General features: G+C 34.8%; 1 pseudogene across 1 annotated transcript; it reads right to left on the bottom strand.

Moving 5' to 3' along the window:
• Window positions 1-1,000: 1,000 nt before the first annotated feature.
• Window positions 1,001-9,713, bottom strand: LOC132168445 (putative leucine-rich repeat receptor-like serine/threonine-protein kinase At3g14840; annotated as a pseudogene). The gene is made up of 22 exons (XR_015911600.1): window positions 9,688-9,713; window positions 9,460-9,531; window positions 9,302-9,370; window positions 9,158-9,229; window positions 8,979-9,050; window positions 8,778-8,849; window positions 8,594-8,665; window positions 8,449-8,520; window positions 8,285-8,356; window positions 8,109-8,180; window positions 6,728-6,796; window positions 6,469-6,528; window positions 6,291-6,356; window positions 6,130-6,165; window positions 5,424-5,832; window positions 5,152-5,350; window positions 4,620-4,751; window positions 3,845-3,963; window positions 3,489-3,699; window positions 3,124-3,361; window positions 1,862-2,012; window positions 1,001-1,586 (listed from the first exon to the last, which is right to left on the bottom strand). The product of XR_015911600.1 is annotated as a putative leucine-rich repeat receptor-like serine/threonine-protein kinase At3g14840 (transcript).
• Window positions 9,714-21,905: the final 12,192 nt, after the last annotated feature.

The following is a 21,905-nucleotide window of genomic DNA, read 5'->3' as shown; positions in this document are numbered from 1 at the left end:
GTAAAACGTAAGAATGTTAGAATTGGTTTTGAATTTTTTTTTATTTTTGGGTCCAGACCCTTTAACACGGCCAATAAAATGAAAGACTGGAAAATAGGGTCAACTGCTTGTGTGCATGGAGGCCCCACACGCTATAGACTTTTGGACTTGGAAGGCCTAAACAAATCAATTGCCGTGTGAATTGACCATGTTTGCTGTAATCTTTTTCACTATAAAGTGATTTCTTTTGCATTGTTTAAGGTAGTCTCCATTATTCTTTACATTCTAATGCCAGTTTCACGCATACAAGAAGAGTAAGAGACATCATAGGAATCCCAACGAAATTGCATTTCTCATTTTGTCAAATGCAGTCTAAAAGCATCAATTTTCTCCAACACAACAGGATGTGCAGAGAGAACTAGAAGGTATTATTCATGGGATATATGCACTATGGTGTTTAACTCCTATAATGTAACAAAGTCTATGATCAAGAGGTGAGTTTGATAGTGATAAGGAATGGAAATGGAAGGAGATTTTAAGCCTCATGCGTGATTTTTATTTTCCTGCCCCTTCTACATGAAACATCCGTACATAACAAGTCACATACACTTAATCTTGCTTCTTGAATGCACAGGATGCAGCCACAACACCTATTGCAATACCTACTTTGCAAGTTGCACATTGCCCCTTTTGAGGAAAATCAAGCATAAACAATAATTAGAAAAAATCAATGTGACTTTGAGGTGTGTATAAACATTATCTTTAAGGTGATAATTGCCCCCACTTGAAAGAGTTTGCTGTCGGGTTGCAAGCAATTCACCTCTAGGATACAACAAAGTCAACTACTGCAGACAACAATTCTGAAGTACCTTCACAAAATAACTCCTATATTCTCCCCTGTTCCATGCACGTGAAACAGATCGCACATATCATGCGTTTCCTGGGTTCGGCTTTCACACTTTTCAGATCCATCAGAATTTCTATAGCTTATAACAATCTTCAGTTACAGCATATTGTTTTATACAGAATTCAACAATGGGAAAAACAACAAAGGTATGTACTGTTTCCTATGGTAATCCCACAGCCCCAACCAAATTACACTAGTACAGTGGACTAAAACCACACAATTGTTTATTTAACCCTTTGAGCTAATAAAGCAATGCAGCTTTATTAATTTGAAAAATCATTTAGGATTGTTTGGGGCAATATTATGCTGAAATTACTGAGAAGCAAGATTATCTAGGTAAAGATCCTGGGCAGATGCAGAAGCAGATCCACTCCATGTGGCATCTGATGAATGCATAAGGCTCTCAGCTTCAGTTGAGATCATTAATTAGTACTGTTTCGATATGATCAAATTGGTCTCTCGAGGCATTAAACCTCAACTCATCACCATATCTACTTGGATCTATGACAAAATCATCAACAATGGTGCGGCCTTCAAGCATGCTTACTACTTCAGACATGGTGGGTCTAAGTGCTGGTGATGGACTTGTGCATAAGAGAGCTACTTTGATCATTCTAATAGCCTCTTCCTTGTTTAACTCAGACTCCAGCTTTGCATCCACCATTTCCATTAGATTACCCTTTTGTCGTAGAATAGTTGCCTTCAATAGGAATAGAAAAGAGAATGAAAAAGAAAAGTAGCAAGTCAGAAAAGGAGAATAAAGTAGCCATACGCACATTTGGAAAGGAAATAAGCTGAACTCAAGTGTGAAGTGAACAAGTCAAACAATTTCACTTTTGTTTAGTTTATTTTGCTGCTTGAATCTAGAATAACATACTAGAGTGACGAAGTTGAGTGGAATGGGACCAAAAAGGCAACCAAGCCTCCAAATGTTATTTATAGTAGCACATATTAAAAGAAAATGATCAATCTTACCCAATCAAGAAGGCATGCACAATCCTCATTTGCTCGATATTTCATGTTGCTCTTCCCGGCAACAATTTCCAGTGCAACAACCCCAAAGCTATAGACATCTGCTTTATAGGTTAAATAACCCCATAATGCATATTCAGGCGCCAGGTATCCTCTGTAAATTAAGATTATAATTAATTTAGATCACTACTATGAATGCTCAAAAAAAAAGAAAAAAGAAAAAAAAAAAACAAAACAAAACTAGTATTAACCTTTGATCTTTCATATTCAACAAAGTATGTCCACGTTGGGAATGTGATATTACATGCTTATTTCATAAGTTTCTATTGCTATCTTCTTTTTGAAAAGACATTCTTAGAGATGTGAGAATGAGTTTAACAGACCATAACAGCGGTGTAAGAAGGAGTGGTCTTTCTCTTTAATAAGTTGTATGCACTGTGTGATTTTATATATATACACATGAGAGACATAAAAGAGAAAAGAGAGGAAGGGGTTTTGCTCTACAAGGGTTTATCTCTTGCAAAGCTTTGATTCAAGGTATTTGGGCTGCTTTCAAGGTGTGTTTAGGTGTTTAAATACATTCTGAGAGCGTGGGATTGTAAGAGTAGGGGTATTTGGGTTGTACACCATTCCTCTAAGTGTCTAGACCTCTCTTCTTGTAATTTCTTCCATTGATAGTGAATTTCTTCTTGCCAGCTTGCCCTTGGATGTAGGGCTTAGTGCTTAACCATATAAATTCTTGCCTCTTTGATGCAGTGGAAGATGATGGGGGATTTGGATTAAGCAACTTGATCCAAAAATATCCGGAATCCACCCACAAAGTTTCAGTTTTGAATGAAAAGTGAAATAGAATACCAAACGTCTACAACTCAATGCCTTTATGCTTATGTTGTAGATCTTCAAATATATATATGGCCCATATTTCCTTGGCTTGAGCTTGCTATAAGTTCCAATTGGAAATCTTTCTTTGCATAGAAACACCATCACCATATCCCCCTCCTGAAATTATTTGTACCGACAATGTTTATCAGCAGCTTCTTTGGACCTTACATTAGTTGCTTCCAGTTTCAGCTTTTCAAATATACAGGGACTTTAAATGATGTAAAGTCTGGGGTTGCTTTTAGGAAAGCATCTCATAGAGACATACAGATCAATATATGTTCCTATTTATCTGATAGTCAATAGCTTGGGAGGCCAAAAGAAAAGGAAGAATAGAATCACAAAAAAACTCCATAATAAAAGAAAGAGGAAAAAAAGTAGCTCACATTGTTCCAGCAATTCTGGTGCTGATGTGGGTGTTTTCCTCTTCATGGAGCTTGGCCAAGCCAAAGTCAGAAATCTTTGGGTTAAGGTCCCTATCGAGTAGCACATTTGAAGTTTTAATGTCTCTATGAACAATTCTTAATGTTGATTCCTCATGCAAGAAAGTCAAACCTCTTGCTATGCCAACACATATTTTTTGCCTCGTAGGCCAGTCCAATTTTAAGCGGTACTCCTCTGGACCTGCATATTTTGTGGATAGTCCAATGAGAAGTTCATCAACTTAGTTCATGATATAGACCATTTGCGGTGCTAAGTTCTTATGCTTTCTCAAGTCAACATAAATACTAAAACAAAACATTAAGCTTACCAAACAAAGCACGCGCCAGGCTATTGTTTTCCATGTATTCATACACCAAAAATAGTTGATTTTTTTCAATACAACATCCATACAATCTAACAAGATTTGGGTGCTGTAAAGCAGATATCGTGCCCATTTCATTCACAAATTCACGATTTCCTTGATTTGATTCCGAAGAAAGTTGCTTAACGGCAATTATAGTACCATCTACCAGTATACCCTGCATTAGAAAGATATATTTTCAGGTATGTACATGAGGTTTTCCTCTAAGTTTTGCTTACCAATATGAAAGAAATCAAATAGGAGCATACATGCAAAACATTCACAAAAAAGAAAAAGAGAAAGGAATATGAAATCTAGGATACCTTGTAGACGGATCCAAAACCACCTTGCCCAATCTTATGTGCAACATCAAAGTTGTTAGTGGCAGCCCTGATATGTTTGAAGGTAAAGAAACCAGTTTGCAGATCCAAGTTTTTCAATTCTGTCCAAAGAATGAGATTGAGAAGTTTGACAGAATCTTACAAAATAGTTATTCTTAATTTTGTATCTAAGTGCCTCTAGTGTTTTTAGATGATCTTTGAGAGTACCATACCAAGAAATGAAATTAATTCTAAGATATATGCTCAATTTTATACAACTTTGTGGAAATGTGAAAACAAATCAACTTAAACCAAATTTCATTATCCTCTCCCATACTTGAAACAGAATGATTCTAACAAATACGCTCGAGTGGTGAGCTTGAACTATCTAATCATTGCTTGCATAAACATTGCCATCATTTAAAATTTACAAATAAGCAATGAACTAAAATATAAATGGTAAACGGGTGAGCTCATTTACTAAAGATAGTTGAAATTGCAACATTCTGATTTCATGCAGTGTTAAAATTTCACCAAAAAAAGGTGTTACAGAGATTGGTTCTTATGTTATGCAATCATATAGCTTCCTTTTAAGGTTCTACTTTGAATTGCAAATTCTTCATCTAGGCATAAAGGCGGAAAAAAAAAAGTTTATTGGAAGCTGCAATAGAGTACTGAGTCTTTCAAATGCAATACAATGTTCTGACTACTCAAATAGCTGGAGAAAATTATTATTTTTTAAACCTTTCTACATCAAGATTTGCATGGTATTTATTACCTTTTACTCTTGAAATCTTGCCTCCCAAAAAGCCTTTCCGCCGAAGAATGCCTAAAATCATAAAAATAACACATAACACAAAAACTGTGGCTCCAATTGCAATGATTTTCTCCCATTTGCTAGATCTGGAATCTATATGAAAATAAAATTTTCCATGAATATTAATTGTATGATGGCATACTTATCAAAAAAAAAAAAATAAATTGTATGATTGCATTCTGTGATGTGTGTTGAATATAAAGGCACACATGATATGATAGGATGTTACAGAGATGCAAGCTGAAAAGGAAACTTCTGGATTGTACTTCCACCAAATTGCCAAGGAAACTTCTTTTAAGTCTAATTTCACACCACTAATAATGGAACTGCTTCCACTATATTTGCTATTTCAATCTATTTATTCATCAATCTGCTCCAGGTAAAAAAATGATAATAAAAGATCATGAAATGCAGATAAATGAGAGAGAGAGGGAGAGAAGTACTACCATGTCAACCAGAAAAAGATGAATAAAGAAAAAACTACATTACTTACTAAACTCCACAGAGATGGCAGAAATAAGAGGACCATATGTTCCTTTTCTTGGAGCAGCTGTTGTCCCTTTCCCAGCCCAATGAAAGCGAATGTCTATACTTTTATTAGTAACTGGAACTGCCTTAATGTTTATAATGACTGCTCTATCAACCCCTTTTGCTTCCTTCACAATGTCAAAATCCTTCAGCTTCAGTTCCCCCTGCAACATATTAAGTAATCGAATCAAATGATCTTCAACAAATATGGAGCGCATAACTGATTTGGTTGAGTACCTGAATATAAACATCAAATATCCGTCTTCCAAGACTGTAAAAAGATTTGTTGCCTCTAAATACTATTTCCGCAAAGTGAAGTCTCACAGTATATTTTCCATTTGCTAAGCACTGCACATAATATGTAAGAGAAAGAGGAGAGACACGTGCATTCGTGTACAATTCATAGTCATCCATCGTGAGCACAGATACGTTATTTGCCATGTAGTTTTGGTCTTTTTTGATTGCATTTTGAAAGTGTCCCGTGCTACTAAATCCCCATCTAGTTCCGGCTTCATAAAATTTTGATGGATCTCCAGAATCTGTGTCCGCTTCATATTTTATGCTTCCAATAGTTGTTATACTTCCACCACAATTAATATGCAATGAATAGTAATCTACACAGAAGCAGTAGCATGTTAATGGTATTCAATACTTAAGTTAACACAATGGGATGAAAATGATGTTGTGTTTTATTAATTTATATATTTAGATATTTAACTGACTTTTTCCTCCATTGAAATTATCGAGAAGAAAATCCAACAAAATTGAAGCATTTTCCTTATAATTATATTCAAAGAGATGTGTAAATGTATATTACCTTTAGGGCATCGGTCGTCTTCTGGGCATACACTGATTAGAAAAAGAAAAAAAAAACATTAACTTCTGTAAAATAAAAGTAAGGAAATAGATTGACACTTGAAAGTTTAATAACTAAGAAGCTTACGAGTTTTTCTGTCCGTTAAAACTTTTAAACAAATTCCTGATGAAATGAAAAACAAGTTTTTTTGAAGATTAGAAGGTAATCGAGAGTTAAATGTTCAATGCTTAAAAAGACCAGAACAAAACAAAGGAAGGGAAAAAAAAAAAAGAAACAAATATTCTTACAGCTTTGTTCCTGTACAAGTGTCTTCAGAGCTCCAAGTAAGATTATTGTAAGAAAGATCTACGTTCCTTCAAGCAAACACATTCATCTTATGTAATTTCCATGCATTCCAAATAAAATACATATATAATATATACAGAAGTGATAAGCTCGTGCAACATTTTAGCATGAAAAACATACCTTTCACAATTCCTCATCCAGTTTGGAATAACTCCAGTAAGCAAGTTGCTTGTTAGATACCTATTCAGTATGCAACATAATCACACTATGGCTCAACTTATATCACACTGTAGTTAAACTCCAACTTTCTATTATTAGACTACTCATATATATGGTTCAACAACTGAGGAAGTTTCAGAATATAGAATCACAAAATCTTCAAGGCCTCCTATGCAGACCCAAGGTATGCTAGTTTCTCTCATAAATCCACATAGCTTACATGTTCATCAAATTTACTGGACTTTCCAATTCTTGAATTTCTTTTTCCAATCTGTTGAAACTGAGATCCCTGCAAGTACATCGCAAGACAGATGTCATGGAACAAAGTTTTTATTACAAACAGAATATAGTAATCAAGATAAAAAGGTGCACTACCATTAAAAACGTGGTCATACATAAACCATAGGCATAAGTCAGTCATAAAGATAAAAAAAAAGAAAAAAAGAAAAAGAAAAGTAATATACTTAATCAATGGCCCAGGATGTTACTTAAAAGAGTATATAACTTAATTTTTTTTAATTGTTAACCAAAGATCCATCATTCATCTTTGAGCCCAACAACGATGCTGCAGAGACTAGAGCAACAAACGTAGACATAATTCAATTATGTTTACATAGGACATCTGATGCAATGGCTATAAAGAGCCAGTATCTTTCTTACAAAACCCTCTTTCCATATGGAAAGCCTCATCAATGGTTTGCACTTACTTTATTAGATTTAAACAGAGAATTTTACATAAATTCCAAATAGAATTCAAGAATTTTCAGCAGAATGAAATCCACAAGTAATCAACTTCAGTCCAATAAATACTCTTGATTGCAACTGTAAAATGAACATATTCGGATAACCTAGTTTGAGAAGCACCAGCGGTATTTCCATGATTAAATTTACCTCTTCCTATAAGCTTAAGCTTTTGGGACAAGGAGTGGTTTAACGTGGTATCAGAACCAAATATCATGAGTTCAAACCATTGTTGCTATAACAAGTGGTGGTTATATATATATATATATATATATATATATATATATATATATATATATATATATATATATATATATATATATATTTCCCCTTCTGATTAGGATGTAAAACATGAAACTTCTCTAAAATTTAGCTTGTAACACTTAACTTTCTCATGGTTATGTCCAAAGTATGAAAGTCAAATTTAAGGTAGAGGTTATCTCCTAGCCAAAAAGAAAATGTAATTTTACTGAATATTTTTTATATTCACTTTCAGGATGACAATCATCATTATCATTTGGCTATATACATTGATAGGATGGAGACTGTATATATTAATTCATGACTTACCATAATGTGATTGGTTATAGACTAGATAAGTTCACTTTACACCTTGAACCTAACAACAAGGAAGTTGCATGTACAAACTGAATTTCAAGGAAGTTCCCTGTTTAATACCTAATCACAAGAAGCTAAAACATATTTCCGCCTCAATTTTAAACGTTGAGACCTAAATATATACATCATGCAACAAAAAAAGAAGGGAAAATTCGTATTTCACTATGAATTTATGAATGTGTTGACAGTGTAATCATAACGATAACAAAAATGATAAATTTCCATGAGAAGAACACATTTACAGTATTCTAAGATTTGTCATCTTTGATATATATGAAGGGATCTCTCCAGAGATGTTACAGCTGCTCAATGTCCTGCAAAATAAATCGAGTTTGTATGATCACAATTTTCTGAAAGGTCATGTCAATTGACAATTATTCTAATTCTGTAGCATTTTAAGACTACAAGAATGACTTACAATTGCATCATCTTTGTCATGTTCATTAAGGGTGGAAAAAGTGAACCTTCTCCTTCCAAGTCACTAATCCTTCTGCATATATTTTCAGAATAAAGGAATTATTGCTAATAAGTTTTAATTGTGATAATGCAACTCGAACTATCATCTTTGAAAGTTTAACTCACAGTTCAATTAGATTTTTCAAGACGGATATGCTAGAAGGGATTGGTCCTTTGAGACCGCTACCTTCGATCTCTCTGTCAAGGACAATAAATCATAAAACTTTTACATCAAGGAGATTTAGAATGCTTAACAGGAAAGCGCACTTACAATGTTTCAAGTTGCGTCCAACTTTGAAAAAAATCTGGTATCTTTCCTGTGAAATAGTTACAACTAATCCTACTGCATGTAACCAAAAATGAAAGAAATTAAATGACATAAAACTTGAGGATTTTTCTAGGTGAAATCTGATGTTATCATTAGTACATCAGTGTAAAAGGCTACAAACACTTACAATTCTCTTAATTTGTTTAGGCGGGTGAGAGCCGTGGGCAGCTGTCCTTTTAGATAGTTACCACTAAGAATGCTGTAGTCACCAAAAGGAAAGTTCACAGCAGCTCAAGTGTAAAGTGATTAATCAAATCATTTAGAATTTAGAAGTGTCTCATCAAATGTGATATGAAATTCAAATAAAAGACGAGAAAGAAATACTGACAGAATCTCCAAGTTAACTAAATTTCCAAGCTCAGGTGGAATAGTTCCAGAAAACAGATTGTTCTCGATGGACCTGAGAATACAATGCCCTTAAACGTTAAAGCAGGGTTTGAAAAATCTATGACATAGTTTTACTTTGTAAATAATTTGTGAGAAAGAAAAACATAAAAATGAGCATACAAATATTGAAGAGTGGTTATGTTTCCCAAGAAGCTTGGAATTGGTCCTGATAAGTTGTTCACAGTGAAAGACCTGCAGTGAGTTCATTCAACAAAAATGAGCATTTATTGGCTAACCTTGCACATGAACTGAGAAGTCACTTACATATGTTCCAACTGCATAGAAGCCCATTCACGTGGTATATTACCACTGAGGTAGTTGCGTGAGAGAGAACTACAATCAAGACCAAATTATACAATTAGAAGCGTATATCAATTTTCAGTCGCTAATAAGATAAAAATATTAGTGGTTACTCTCCTTACATTAGCTTCAGGTATGGTAGCTTCACTAGAGCTGGTGGAAGTATACCAGAAAGATCCTCTCCTTGAAGAAATCTATTTTAAAGGATAATTACAAGTAAACCATAATCCATTCAAATGTGCAACTTGTGAAAATATGAACTTGAGCAAAGGTGACACAGCAAAGATGAAGGGACTAGCACTCTAGTTTGAGCACTCTAGGTTCTACTATATACTATAAGTAGAACCAACATCTTGGTATCAATTACAGCATTCATTTCTCACCTATGTCACAATCAATATATCACAGTTCATCATATTTCTCACTGCCTTGACCCATATTTGGTCATCTTCTTGATCCTATAGTACTTTAAATAAAGTTATAATCCTTCTCAATCTTTAAGCATTCATTCATTATCACTGTGCATGATCAAATGTCTGGTAACAGCTACTGCTCATATCACCCTCCACTACTCTAACTTCCCACACATGACAAATGTATTAATTTATGTTCCACATTTATTTCTGTTGTGACTTGTTTATAAGTTCCCATTCCAATTACATTCATTCCATTATTCAACATGATTTTTTATTCTCCAACATGCTGTAGTATCAAAAAAATTAGGTCAGCCTTGTAGCCATCAAGCCAAATTTTGTGTTTGTAACTTGATTGGTAACCAACAATTTCACAAAAGTTACTGGCATTTACACAGCTTCTTTTACTATATTTCTTAGGATGGTATCTTCTTCGTGCAACATAGATGGATCATAAAAGAGTTTGAAGATTGGAAACTTAAAAGGAGTACCGTTGCTGAATTTTTCTACACAGAATATTCCAAAAACTCACAATGGGGCCTACCTGCAATGCTTGCAATGCTTAGCAGAATCAAGGAACTTGCTTTTTGTCTCGATTTTGTAACACCTTAGTTCCACATTGGGAAGATGAGTAGCCCGCATAGAGTGGGTGGTTTATAAAGACACGCATAAGTGCTAAGTTCCACATTACTTACTTATTAGGTGAGATCGAGCTTTATAAGTGAGTCTAAAGAAGTTTTAAATTAACTAGTCCTTTTGGATGATAGTTTAGATATGGTTAGCGTTTTTCTTGTGTCGTTACAAATAGTATCAGAGTCAGGTTGTAACGTCGTGTGGTAGTGGAGCACTACATGACATGGTTCTTACGAGGACGTTGGGAGTTTAAAGGGAGAGATTGTAATACTCCAATCCCACATTGAGAAGATTAGTAGCTCACATAAAGCGGGTGGTTTATAAAGATACTCATGGATAGTAAGTTTCAAATGCTTACTTACTACGGGAGTTTGAGCTTTATAAATGATTCTATGGAAGCTACAAATTGACTAGTCCTTTTTAAGGTGATAGTGAATATGTGGCTAACGTTTTCTCTGAGTCATTACAAATTTGTTGCTTATATTCTTCTAAGTTATATAATTTAATACCACTACATCTACTTTATAGTGCTTGTAACTCACCAAGAGTCCAAATACCTATACCTTTTGCATCTATTAAAGAAACCTTGAAAAAGTATATTATATCTTCTCAATCTATCATCCTGTTAAATTATCAATTTGCTTCGATTCATAGGCCAATTCAAAACAATTGGACTGAAATATCCCTAACAAAAACAATTGCATTGAAGGATATGCGAACCATGACAAGGATTAGTGGATTTGTTCAAAGAAGAGGATTCAACGACTGCAACAATGCCACATGTCCCACTAATAAAAAAATAATATTTAAAATTAAAAAAAAAAATAAAAAACAAAATAATAAAAATATATAATTTTTTATATTAATGAAACACGTGGCATCGTTATGGTTGTTGGATCTCTTTAAAGAGATCCTGGCTTTGGCCACCCCCATACCACCACCAAGGGCCTTCCTTTTTTTCTTTTTTTTTTTATTTGGCCCTTGGGGGTAGCCGTACCACCCCCCGAGGGCCACCGTTGGGCCTAAGGGTGACTTCGGCCACCCCAAGGGTTAAATGAAAAAAAAAAAAAACAAAAAAAAAAAAATTTTTTTTTTTTTTTTTGAGAAAATTTTAAATAATATTTTTTTTTATTAATAGGACACGTGGCATCGTTGTGATCGTTGAATCTCTTTAAAGAGATCCTGACAATGAACTGGATACTCTCCAATCCATTTAGATCATATTCCTTAAAGACCCTTCATTTCATTTCATTACATTTTATTATATTTTATTTTATTATATTTTTTGTCCTGGGTAGTCAATGTCACGCACAAACTAAACTTTAATTCCCTATATTAACCATAAAATATCGAAGATTAGATACCTTTATTTAAGCTAGACACCTCCCAAATTAACAAGGAAAAGGAAAAGCAAATCTAATTGGAAAAGGAAAACAAATCCTAATAGGAAATGAAACACCCAATCCTTATTAAGAAGGAAAACTAAAACACACATGTATAATTAAAATAACAATTTTCTCAAATTTCTCCTGCATCAATCTCTCCGGGTTGGAAAGAACTCACCCTCGAGTTCAAATCATCTTTTCATCGATCTTTTTGATGTCCAATTAATCCCTTCCATCCTGTACTTCTCAACATCAATAAAACTTGATACCAAAAGAGAAACAATTTACAACCCATCACAACATGACTGCAAATAGTAGTTTGAAAACTCTTCATATCATATTGAGATACTCCAATCTTCACACGGTATTTATTTATCTTCTCTCATTCGTGCGGCATATAAATCTCCCAAAAATGATCAACTATTTCTTCCCCTTCGAAAAGAAAATTTTTCTCTAGCTCTATAAGATCTTCATCGTCGACATATCATAAGTTGGTGGAGAATTCAAATCCAAGAAACATTGAGAAGGATCTTCAATGTCTTCTTCATGTTGAAATTCTTCATCAACAAACTTAACTCTGAAGTATAAGTCTCCATGTCATTCATCCCGAACACGTTGTTTATTGCCAACAACCTAAAGAAAAGAATTTTTAAAAAAGAAGTAACTTCAACAAAGGAAAGGAATAGAAAAATCTCATGGGCATTGCTTTAGAGAAAGAGAGATGATAATTAAAAAGTGTACCAGGAATGTCTTTTGGAATAATTAAAGGAAATAAGTATTGAAAGTAGTACTCATTAGTTAAGCTTCCTATTTGTGTTCTTAACCAGAGTCTCTCTCTGAATAATTAACGCTAACCAAAGTTAACTTTGCTTCCTATTGGTGTTCTTAGAACATCTTTAGCATCTCTAGCAGTAGTATGATTGGTGCTAACATATTAGTCTAATGGTTTTCATTAAAATTTTAAACCAAAGTTAGTTGCAGAGATCTATGTCGCAATATAACATCACTTTTAGAGACTGAATTTCCTACAAATCAATTTGTAAGAAATATATATTTTTTGCTTACTGTATGAAATTTCTAGCCAATTCTCATATGGCATAAAGTTAATTGTAACTGAACATAATCGTAAGAACTTATTTTGAATTTTTTTTTTCCTTGTGTTTTTATCACTGGAAGAGAGATATTAAAGAGGGTTGATCTTGACGGGGACCAACCAGAGTGATATAAATACAAGTGGAAGAAGAAGATAGGACGCATTATCGGTAAGGAAGAGAAAGAAACCCATGAGTGTTGGCAACTAAAGAGGAAGAATTTAGTGCTCTCAAGCAATACAAGTATTTCTTGCAAACGAAATTTGCAGGTTCTTACTTTCTAGTTTCACTTTATTATATACTTCTTTATTAAAGTTTTTAGAATTGTTTTAATAATCCAGTTGAGTTTGTTAATACAGTTATTATAGGTTGCATTGTTAAAAATAGTTAAATAAATTCAACTCTTCACATGTTCACAAGAAATAATATAAATTTTCATTTGTTATTTCAATATATTCATAAAATAATAACACCATTATAAGGCCTTAATACTTTAGTAGTTTGAATTAACCATATATTATGAAATATGAACATTGTTTATCATTTGAATTAACAAATTTGAAGTTTTATATTAAAGAAAAAAAAATGATAAAGTAATTCCTCGTCTAGAATGCTCTCTGAGTAGTTTATGGTGTCAAGGGTTTCGTCTCCTTCTGCCAGTTAGATCTTGGAGTTTTCGTGCCTTTTTGACAGTATTTTGAGTGCTTCGTCTCTATTTTGGTTTTCTGGTGTTAGTTATGGAGGAGGATTTGGAAAGATTGTGTGGGAAGGTTTCGCTGACTGATGGTGAGAAGAGTAGAATTTTGTCTCTGAAGGAGAAATTGCCGAAGTTCGTAGCAAAGGTGCCAATTGTCTAGTTGGGTGTCTTCGACTTGATCGCAAAGTTAATAAAGAGGCATTCAAAACAATGTTGTCTAGGCTTTGGCGTACTGTTGGCAATGTGGTTTTTAAGGAATAACAAGATAATTTATGGCTTTTTGAATTTGCTGCTAGTAATGATAAAATAAGAGTTTTGGAGGGAAGGCCTTGGTCTTTCGATTGTCAGATTTTATTCCTTAAGGAGTTTGATGGGCAAGTTCCGCCTTCTCAAATGGATTTCTCCTCTTCTCCCTTCTGGATTCAGGTTCATGATATACCTCTTCTTTGTATGACCAAAGGGGTTGGTGCTAGAATTGGAAAATCCTTGGGAGCCCCAGAGGACGTGGATGTGGCTGGTGATGGCACTGGCTAGGGTAGGTGTCTTCGTATTCGCGTGTCTATTGACATTACCAAGCCTCTAGAATAGGTAGATCACTGCAATTGGAAGGGAAAGCTATTTGGGTTAGCTTCAAGTATGAGAAGCTTCCTCTATTTTGTTTTAACTGCGGCTGTATTGTGCATGGCTTGAAGGGCTGTCCTCTCAAGTAGAATATGCGTTTTAATTCTGCTTTGGTTGACAAACAATGGGGTGTCAAGTTACGTGCGGAGGATCCAAGGCGCCATGGTGGTGGTGGTTCTGTTGGATACAAGGGAAGTGCAGCATGTCCTGTGTTTGAAGAGGAACATTGTTCTCATGGTGGTGATAATTTTCAGGCCAGATCCTTGGCAAGAGGCCGTTTTTCTTCTCAGGCTAACCATTCTCATGGTAACTGTCAACTAACTGGACAATCAATTGAAGCAGTTAAAAGTGTGGGCGTTTTGACACGTCATAGGGTTAATGATAATTCTGCCACGTAAAAGCACGATGTTGTTATTAGTCGAATAGATTCTGTTTTTAAAAAGAATGGAATTGAGGAGATTCCCCATTTGTTGTCTAAAGGTGTGGCATGAGTTGATTGCTGTGATAACTTTTCTCTTGGTCTGAATACGGACTTGGCTGTGAGTCCTGTTAATAAATGTGCACCTCTTCAAACTCTTGTTGATGGTATGTTTGATGTGGATTGTACCCAGTCTGTTGATGTTTGTTGCTTCTTTGCAAAGGTCTTGGTTGAGGTTCAAGGGGAAAGCTCTTTCATCAACATGAAGAAGAAAGCGCGGCGGGTTTCTATGCATAATTCTCTTATTGCTCCTATTTCTTTGGGCTTGGGAAAGCATAAGAAGCTTTTGGTTGGACCTATTGGTGCGGCAACAGACAGCAAGAAAGCAAGAGGTAAGTTTCAACTCATTGACTCTTCTGATTCCAATATGGTGGAGGCTGTCTCACAACCCCGCCAAGATCCATGATCGTTTTAAGTTAGAACTGCCGTGGGCTTGGAAACCCACGTCCAGTTCATGACCTTCGCCTTTTGGTGAAGGAGAAGAAACCATCCATCCTGTTTCTTATGGAGACTATTAGTAAGCAGACTCTGACGGAAAGAATTCATGTTCAATGTGGTTTTTCTGGGGTCTTTGTTGTTGATCCTATTGGTCGTAGTGGTGGGTTGGCGTTGTTATGGAAGGATGATTGTGATCTCGAGATTCAAAATTTCTCGAGAAGGCATATAAATGCTATTGTGAAGCAACCTAATGTAGCCTTTGAATATAAATTTACAGGATTTTATGGTCATCCTGAAAGTGCTAAACATTTTGAGTCTTGGGCCCTCCTTCAGCATCTCAAGGAATTTCAGCCTTGTCCTTGGCTGTGTTGTGGCGACTTTAATGAGATAACAACTTGTAACGAAAAATTTGGTGCTATGTTGCAGAGGGAACGGTAAATGGCCATGTTTTGTGAGGCTTTGTTGGACTGTCATCTAAATGATTTAGGTTTCATAGGTTCTAAATATACTTGGTCGAATGGGAAGAGTGATGATTTTTTTACTAAGGAGCGTTTGGATCGTGTTGTTGCCAATGTTGAATGGTGTCAAATGTTCAAGGAGGTGGTGGTTAATGTTTTGGTAGCTAGATCCTCAGATCTTAGCCTTTGGTCATTTCTTTCCTTTTCCATGAGGAAGAAAGGCCATGTTGTACGAGGGGATTTCAATTTGAAGCAAGCATGTTGGTCGACAAGGACTATCTTCCAGTTCTTAATAATGCCTGGTCTGCAAATACTGTGAGGATTCGAGGTTCTTCGTCCACTATTTCCCTGAGGTTGCTAAGTTGTAAGTCCATTCTTTCCAGTTGGAGTGCTAGGAAATTTGGGAATAATTTTCGTAGATTGCAGCGAAGACTTAGTTGTTGGAAGAGCTTTAGTGTGTTGAGGGTAGAGATAATAAGGAGGTTATTAAAAGCTTGCAGTCAGAGATTGATGTCATATTAGAACAAGAAAACATTAAATGAAAACAATGGTCCAAGAAGAATTGGTATCAACATGGGATCACAACACTCCTTTTGTCCATTCTTGGGCTACTCATAGAAGACAAAAAAACTTATTCATAAGATTAAAGATGTTGTTGGTCATGAATGGAAAAGGCCTTCTGATATTGGGATGGCTTTTGTTGATTTTTATAAGAACCTCTTCTCAACTGAATCAGTTAATTGCTTGAAAGAATGTCTTAGTGGGGTGGGGGAGAAGGTAATAGAGGAGATGAACCTTTTGCTTACTAAGGATTGCACTGTTGCAGAAATTGAAGAGGCTTTGTTCTCCATGCATCCTTTAAAGTCGCCAGGTCTTGATGGTTTTGAAGCTTGTTTCTATCAACAGTTGTGGGATATTGTGAAGAATGAGGTATGTAAGGTGGTTTTCAACTTTCTGAATTTGGGTGTTATGGAGGCTGGTTTAAATGAAACTTTTATTGCTTTAATTCCCAAAGTTAAGCAACCTGATTTCTTGTCACAATTTTGTCCTATAAGTCTTTGTAACATAATTTACAAGATTATTGCCAAGGTTTTGGCCAATTGGCTGAAGAAGGTTCTGCCCTCTCTTATTTCTCAAAATCAAAGCGCCTTTGTTCTAGAAAGGCTTGTAACTGATAATATTCTTGTAGCCTTTGAGGCTCTTCATACTATGGATGGTAGGATGAAGGGCAAAATAGGTTTTATGGCTTTAAAGTTGGATATGTCTAAGGCGTATAATAGAATCGAAAGGGATTATTTGGAAGCTATTGTGAGGAAGTTAGGTTTTGCAGAGAAATGGATACCTTGTGCTATGATGTATGTTAGATTTGTTTCTTATTCAATTCTGGTCAATGGCCAACCGTATGATCCCTTTTTCCCTTCTCGGGGAATTAGGCAAGGAGACCCTCTTTCCCCTTACTTCTTTATTCTTTGTGCTAAAGGTCTTCGTTCTCTTCTTATCAAAGCTGAAGTGAATAAGAGTATACATGGTATTACTGTTTCGAGGGGAGGTACTCCTATGTCTCACTTGTTGTTTGCGGATGACTATCTATTGTTCTGGAAGGCAAGCATTTTTGAGTGGCTGGTTCTTCAAGACACCTTGCTACTTTATAAGTAGGCTTCTAAACAAAAGCTTAACAGAGATAAAACTTCTATATTCTTTAGTAGTAATACTAGAGAAGAAGCTAAGGATCTTATTCTGGGTGTGGCATGGGTGAATTCTACTCAGCATTATGAAAAGTATTTGGGATTGCCTTCTTTTATTGGTTGTGAAAAGATTAGTTCATTTTCCAATCTGCTGGGAAGGATTTGGGCGAAGATTAATGGTTGGAAGGAAAGGTTTTTGTCTCAGGCTGGGAAGGAAGTGTTGTTCAAAGCTGTTGTACAAGTTATTCCAACTTACACCATGAGTGTCTTTAAGCTCCCTAAGGCCTTATGTTCCAATATTAATTCTATGATGGCTAGGTTTTGGTGGGGGCACAAATATAATTATTCTAACATCTCTTGGATGAGTTGAGACAAAATGGGAAGATCTAGAAAGAAGGGAGGTTTGGGCTATAGAGATCTTGAGTGCTTCAATTTGGCTTTGTTAGCTAAGCAAGGATGGCGTTTTCTTCAAAATCCAGATGGCTTGGCTGCAAGAATTATGAAGGAAAAATATTTTTCTAAGGTTGATTTCTTGGATTCAGAATTGGGGTATTGATGAGCGCCGAATGTTGCACATTCAAACTCCTTAATTTGCATATGTTAATTCCTTAGCGTTGTTATTTGTTTGATTTTGTTTTGTTTTTGTGTTTTCAGGTTATAAATAAAGATGCAATTAATTTCATTGATTTTGGGCTTAAAAGCGGACTTTGAGATGATTAAGCTTAGCCAATCATAACAGAGGACCTATATGTTGTAGTTAAGTTTAATCAAATAAAGAAAAGGATTAATTCGGAATTTTTCAAATTGGAGTCAAAATCGGATTCGATTCAAATTTGGATTCTGCATATGTCTCGGTATTTTGGCCATGGACTTAGGTTTTCTTTATCCTAATTGGACTTGGACTTAAATCTCCGAAATTTATAGGATTACTAAGGCTTCTAGGACTCTCTTAAGCCCTATAAATAGGCCTCTAAGCATTGAGAAAAAAGACACACCGCTTCTTGGAGCAAGAAATCAGAAATTTGTCTTTGGAGCTTAGAAGATCATGAGCAGCTAAACCCCTTTGTGGGGTGTTGATGTAATCCTATCTAAGCACAATGGTTTGATTGTATTTAATTTCTAGATTTTCAATTTATGCATGTTGATTGTATAACTATGAGGATTGCTACAATTGATTTCTGTTCTTCATATTAAATGCAATTGTTCTTAAATTCCAAAATCAATATTTGTGAAATTCTTCTCTTGTCTTAGAAAGTATTTTGCTTTTATTGAAATCAAATCATTCTTGTTTTCTGTGATTATGAGGATGATGGTTATACAATGGGTTTAATTGACATATGATCAATAAGATTTGATAGGTCATGTTTAGGGAAGACGGATTGTACTACACCCTAGTTTAGTATAATTTAGGTAGACAGTCTGTGCCAACCAAAGATAGGTTACACTTATTCATTGATTGTATGTATCATGTTAAAGAATTTGATAATTTATACCTAGGTAAGACGGGTCGTACCGCATCTTAGTGGTTAGGTAGACGATCCGTGCCAACCGAAAATAGATTATGCTTATTCTTTAATAAGGTAGTTTTTTGTTTATTTATAACATGCATAGAATGAATTTCTGGGATTAATTATAATTAACCATTATTGTGCGGATAGAGGTGAAGTCAATACCCTACACTCTCTCTCTTATTTTAAATCTCTTTTATTTTCATGCACTTTAGTTTTAAAGAAAATCAAATCAAATATCTTTTTAATTAAGTTAATTTTAATCTTTCGAATTTGATAACAAACCCCTGCAGTCCTTGAGGTTTGACACCCTCTCTATAGCCGTATCCTACAAAGATTCGTCCTATTGCGAGTGGTTATTTTTATTATTGATATTTTTTGTCACAAAAATACCACATCAGGTATAAGCCTTCTTATGCTTGGATAAGCATTTGGTATGCAAAGAAGCTGCTGGTCTTTTTTGGAGGGTAGGTGATGGCAGCTCCATTAGAATCTGGAAAGACCGTTAGATTCCTTCCCCTTCATCCTATTGTATCCAGTACCCTGTTTGCTTTCTTGAGCTTGATGCTACAGTGGATTCACTCATTGATGCGGACTCCAACTGGTGGAATATTTCGCTTATTAATGAGATTTTTTCAGTTGAGGAAGCATGTCTTATTTGTGGTATGCCCATTTCTCCTAGAAGCCAATCAGATAAGTTGATTTGGTTGGGCACTAATAATGGTCCGTTCTCTGTTAAAAGTGCGTACCATCATTCTAAGGAGATTTCGATTATGGATAGAGGTATGTGTTCAGATTCTATTAATCTAGATAGGTTATGGAATCAGATTTGGAACATCCAGGGAACACGTGTGGTTAAAATGTTTATTTGGAAGGCTTGTAATGATATCCTCCGTACTAAGCAGAATTTAGCTAAGAAAGGTGCTGTCCCTGAGTCTTATTGTCCTATTTGTACCCTGGAGACTGAAACTTTGGAACACATTCTTTGGTGTTGTCCTTCTGCTATGGATGTGTGGACTGAATCTTAATAAAATTCCAAAAATGCTCTTTTGCTCCTGTTTCTTTTCTCCCTTTACTTGAAATTCTCGTGGAAAGATTGGATGTTGAAGAGTTACAATTCTTTGCGGTAGTAGCAAGACAGATTTGCTTGAGGAGAAATTCATTTGTTTTTGGAAGTGATTTCCTCTCTCCTTCCAGAGTTATTTATCTAGCAAAGGAGTAGATGAAAGCCTTTCTTAGTGCTGAACAGTTGCAACTCAGTGGTAGGATACGCCCTCCTCAGCCACAACGTATTCTGAGTTGGATACCTCCGCCTGCTAGTGTTATTAAGATTAATTGGGATGCTGCAATTTGTAAGCGTGAGTAGAAAATGGGCATGGATTTCTTAGCCTGTGATTCTGTTGGGCGTGTGCTTGCTTTTTTCTGTGCAACTAAGCCTCGCATTTTGGATCCAGGGATTGCTGAAGCCATTTCTACTTGAAAAATGATTGAAGTTGTTGCATCCTTGGGCTACCACAGTGTGCTGTTTGAGGGGGATTCTCTGGAGATTGTACAAGCATTGAAGATGGAGGGAGTTTGTTTGGGTCGGTTTGGTCAGGTTGTAAATGAGGCTAAATTATGTTTGAGTCTCTTTCGGTCTTGGAATATTGTTCATGTTAAACGCAGTGCTAACAATGCTGCACATTGTCTAGCAAAGTATGCTCTTTCTTTGAGTGTGGATTGGCAATGGACACTTGGTGTCCAAGTTGTATTCAAGAAGTTGTAATCTTTGAGCAACAATTTGCTTAATTAATGATATGCTAGACGTTTTATTCAAAAAATAAAAACAAAGAAAAAATATGATAAAATTATTTATTAAAACCGGTTAATAACTGATTTATAACTGATCTTCAATAACTACATAACCGCCTATTGCAGTTGCGTTTCTTTAAAATGTGATAACCGCCTAAATTAGTTGTTGTTGCAGTTATGAGAAAATAATAGTTACAGCAACTGGTTGTACACCCCTGGACTTGATATTGACGAAGACCAACCGCGAGTATTATATATACAAATGCAATAGAGTTCTATGCCTTGTGGCTACTATTGAATTCTATTATTTCATTAATATAAAGACGTGTCAGCCAACAGATCGTTGTATGCTGTGTGGTTACTATTGATTTCTATTATTTTAGGAAAACTTTACTTATTATTTTTTATTTTTTATTAGTTTTACAATTATATCTTTAAACTTTTAAAAAGTGTGAATTTAGTATATTTATCTTTCAATTTTTTTAAATTTCGCACCACTGTTAACATTTTTTGTTAAATTCTATCAAAATTCTAAAATTTCTAAAAATATTGCTTTATATATATATTAATTTTTTTGTCTAAAGATTCAGGTTTTTGCAAATTTCATTAAATCCTAACCAAGGCATAAATCCTTGTAATAGAGGGGTATTTTAGAAATTTTGACACCCCTCCTTTTCGATTTAAGAGAAAATCCTAATGGGGGGTGAAATTGAAAAAGGTTGAAAAATCGATACATTAAATTGATACTTTTTAAAAGTTTAAAAACATAATTACAAAAGCGATGAAATCTCAAAGGTAGTAAGTAAAGTTTTTCTTTCTTTTAATTAAATTTGTAAATTGTTATAATCATTATTAAATTTTAATTTATTGTTGATTTTAAAAATCACATCATATATAAGAGAACTCGAAAAAAACTTTAGTCCTCGTTCTAACATTAAAAAAATATAAATAAATAAATAAAAATTTGTACTTCTGACGCCTGAAGATACCACAATTAACAATTTTATAAATTGGTCTTACGTCCAATTAAAAAACTAATGTCATTCCATGCTTTCTCTCTCATGTAAATACAAACTGCAAGTGAAAAGTAGAGTACTCAAAATATAATTAACCGACAAAAAAGTACAAAATAATAATAATAATACCGATTAAAAAAAAAAAAAAAATCTCACAGAAGGGTTTTAGGCGTAGTTCACCACCGTTTACCCTCTGCCTTCTTCCGCCAGCATCCTCTCTGACTGAGACTACAATACAACAGCACCACACTTCACAAAGCTTCTTCACCAGGTATCCCAAATGATATATATAGATATATAGGTATATGTATAGCTTTCTTTATGTGTATAGTAGTGTATGTACAAATATAGATA

The sequence above is a fragment of the Corylus avellana genome, chromosome 1 (assembly GCF_965113065.1).
Source record: "Corylus avellana chromosome 1, dhCorAvel1.hap1.2, whole genome shotgun sequence".
NCBI lineage: Eukaryota > Viridiplantae > Streptophyta > Magnoliopsida > Fagales > Betulaceae > Corylus > Corylus avellana.
The sequence above is the reverse complement of the archived record's forward strand: the minus strand, read 5'-3'. Positions and strand labels throughout refer to the sequence as shown.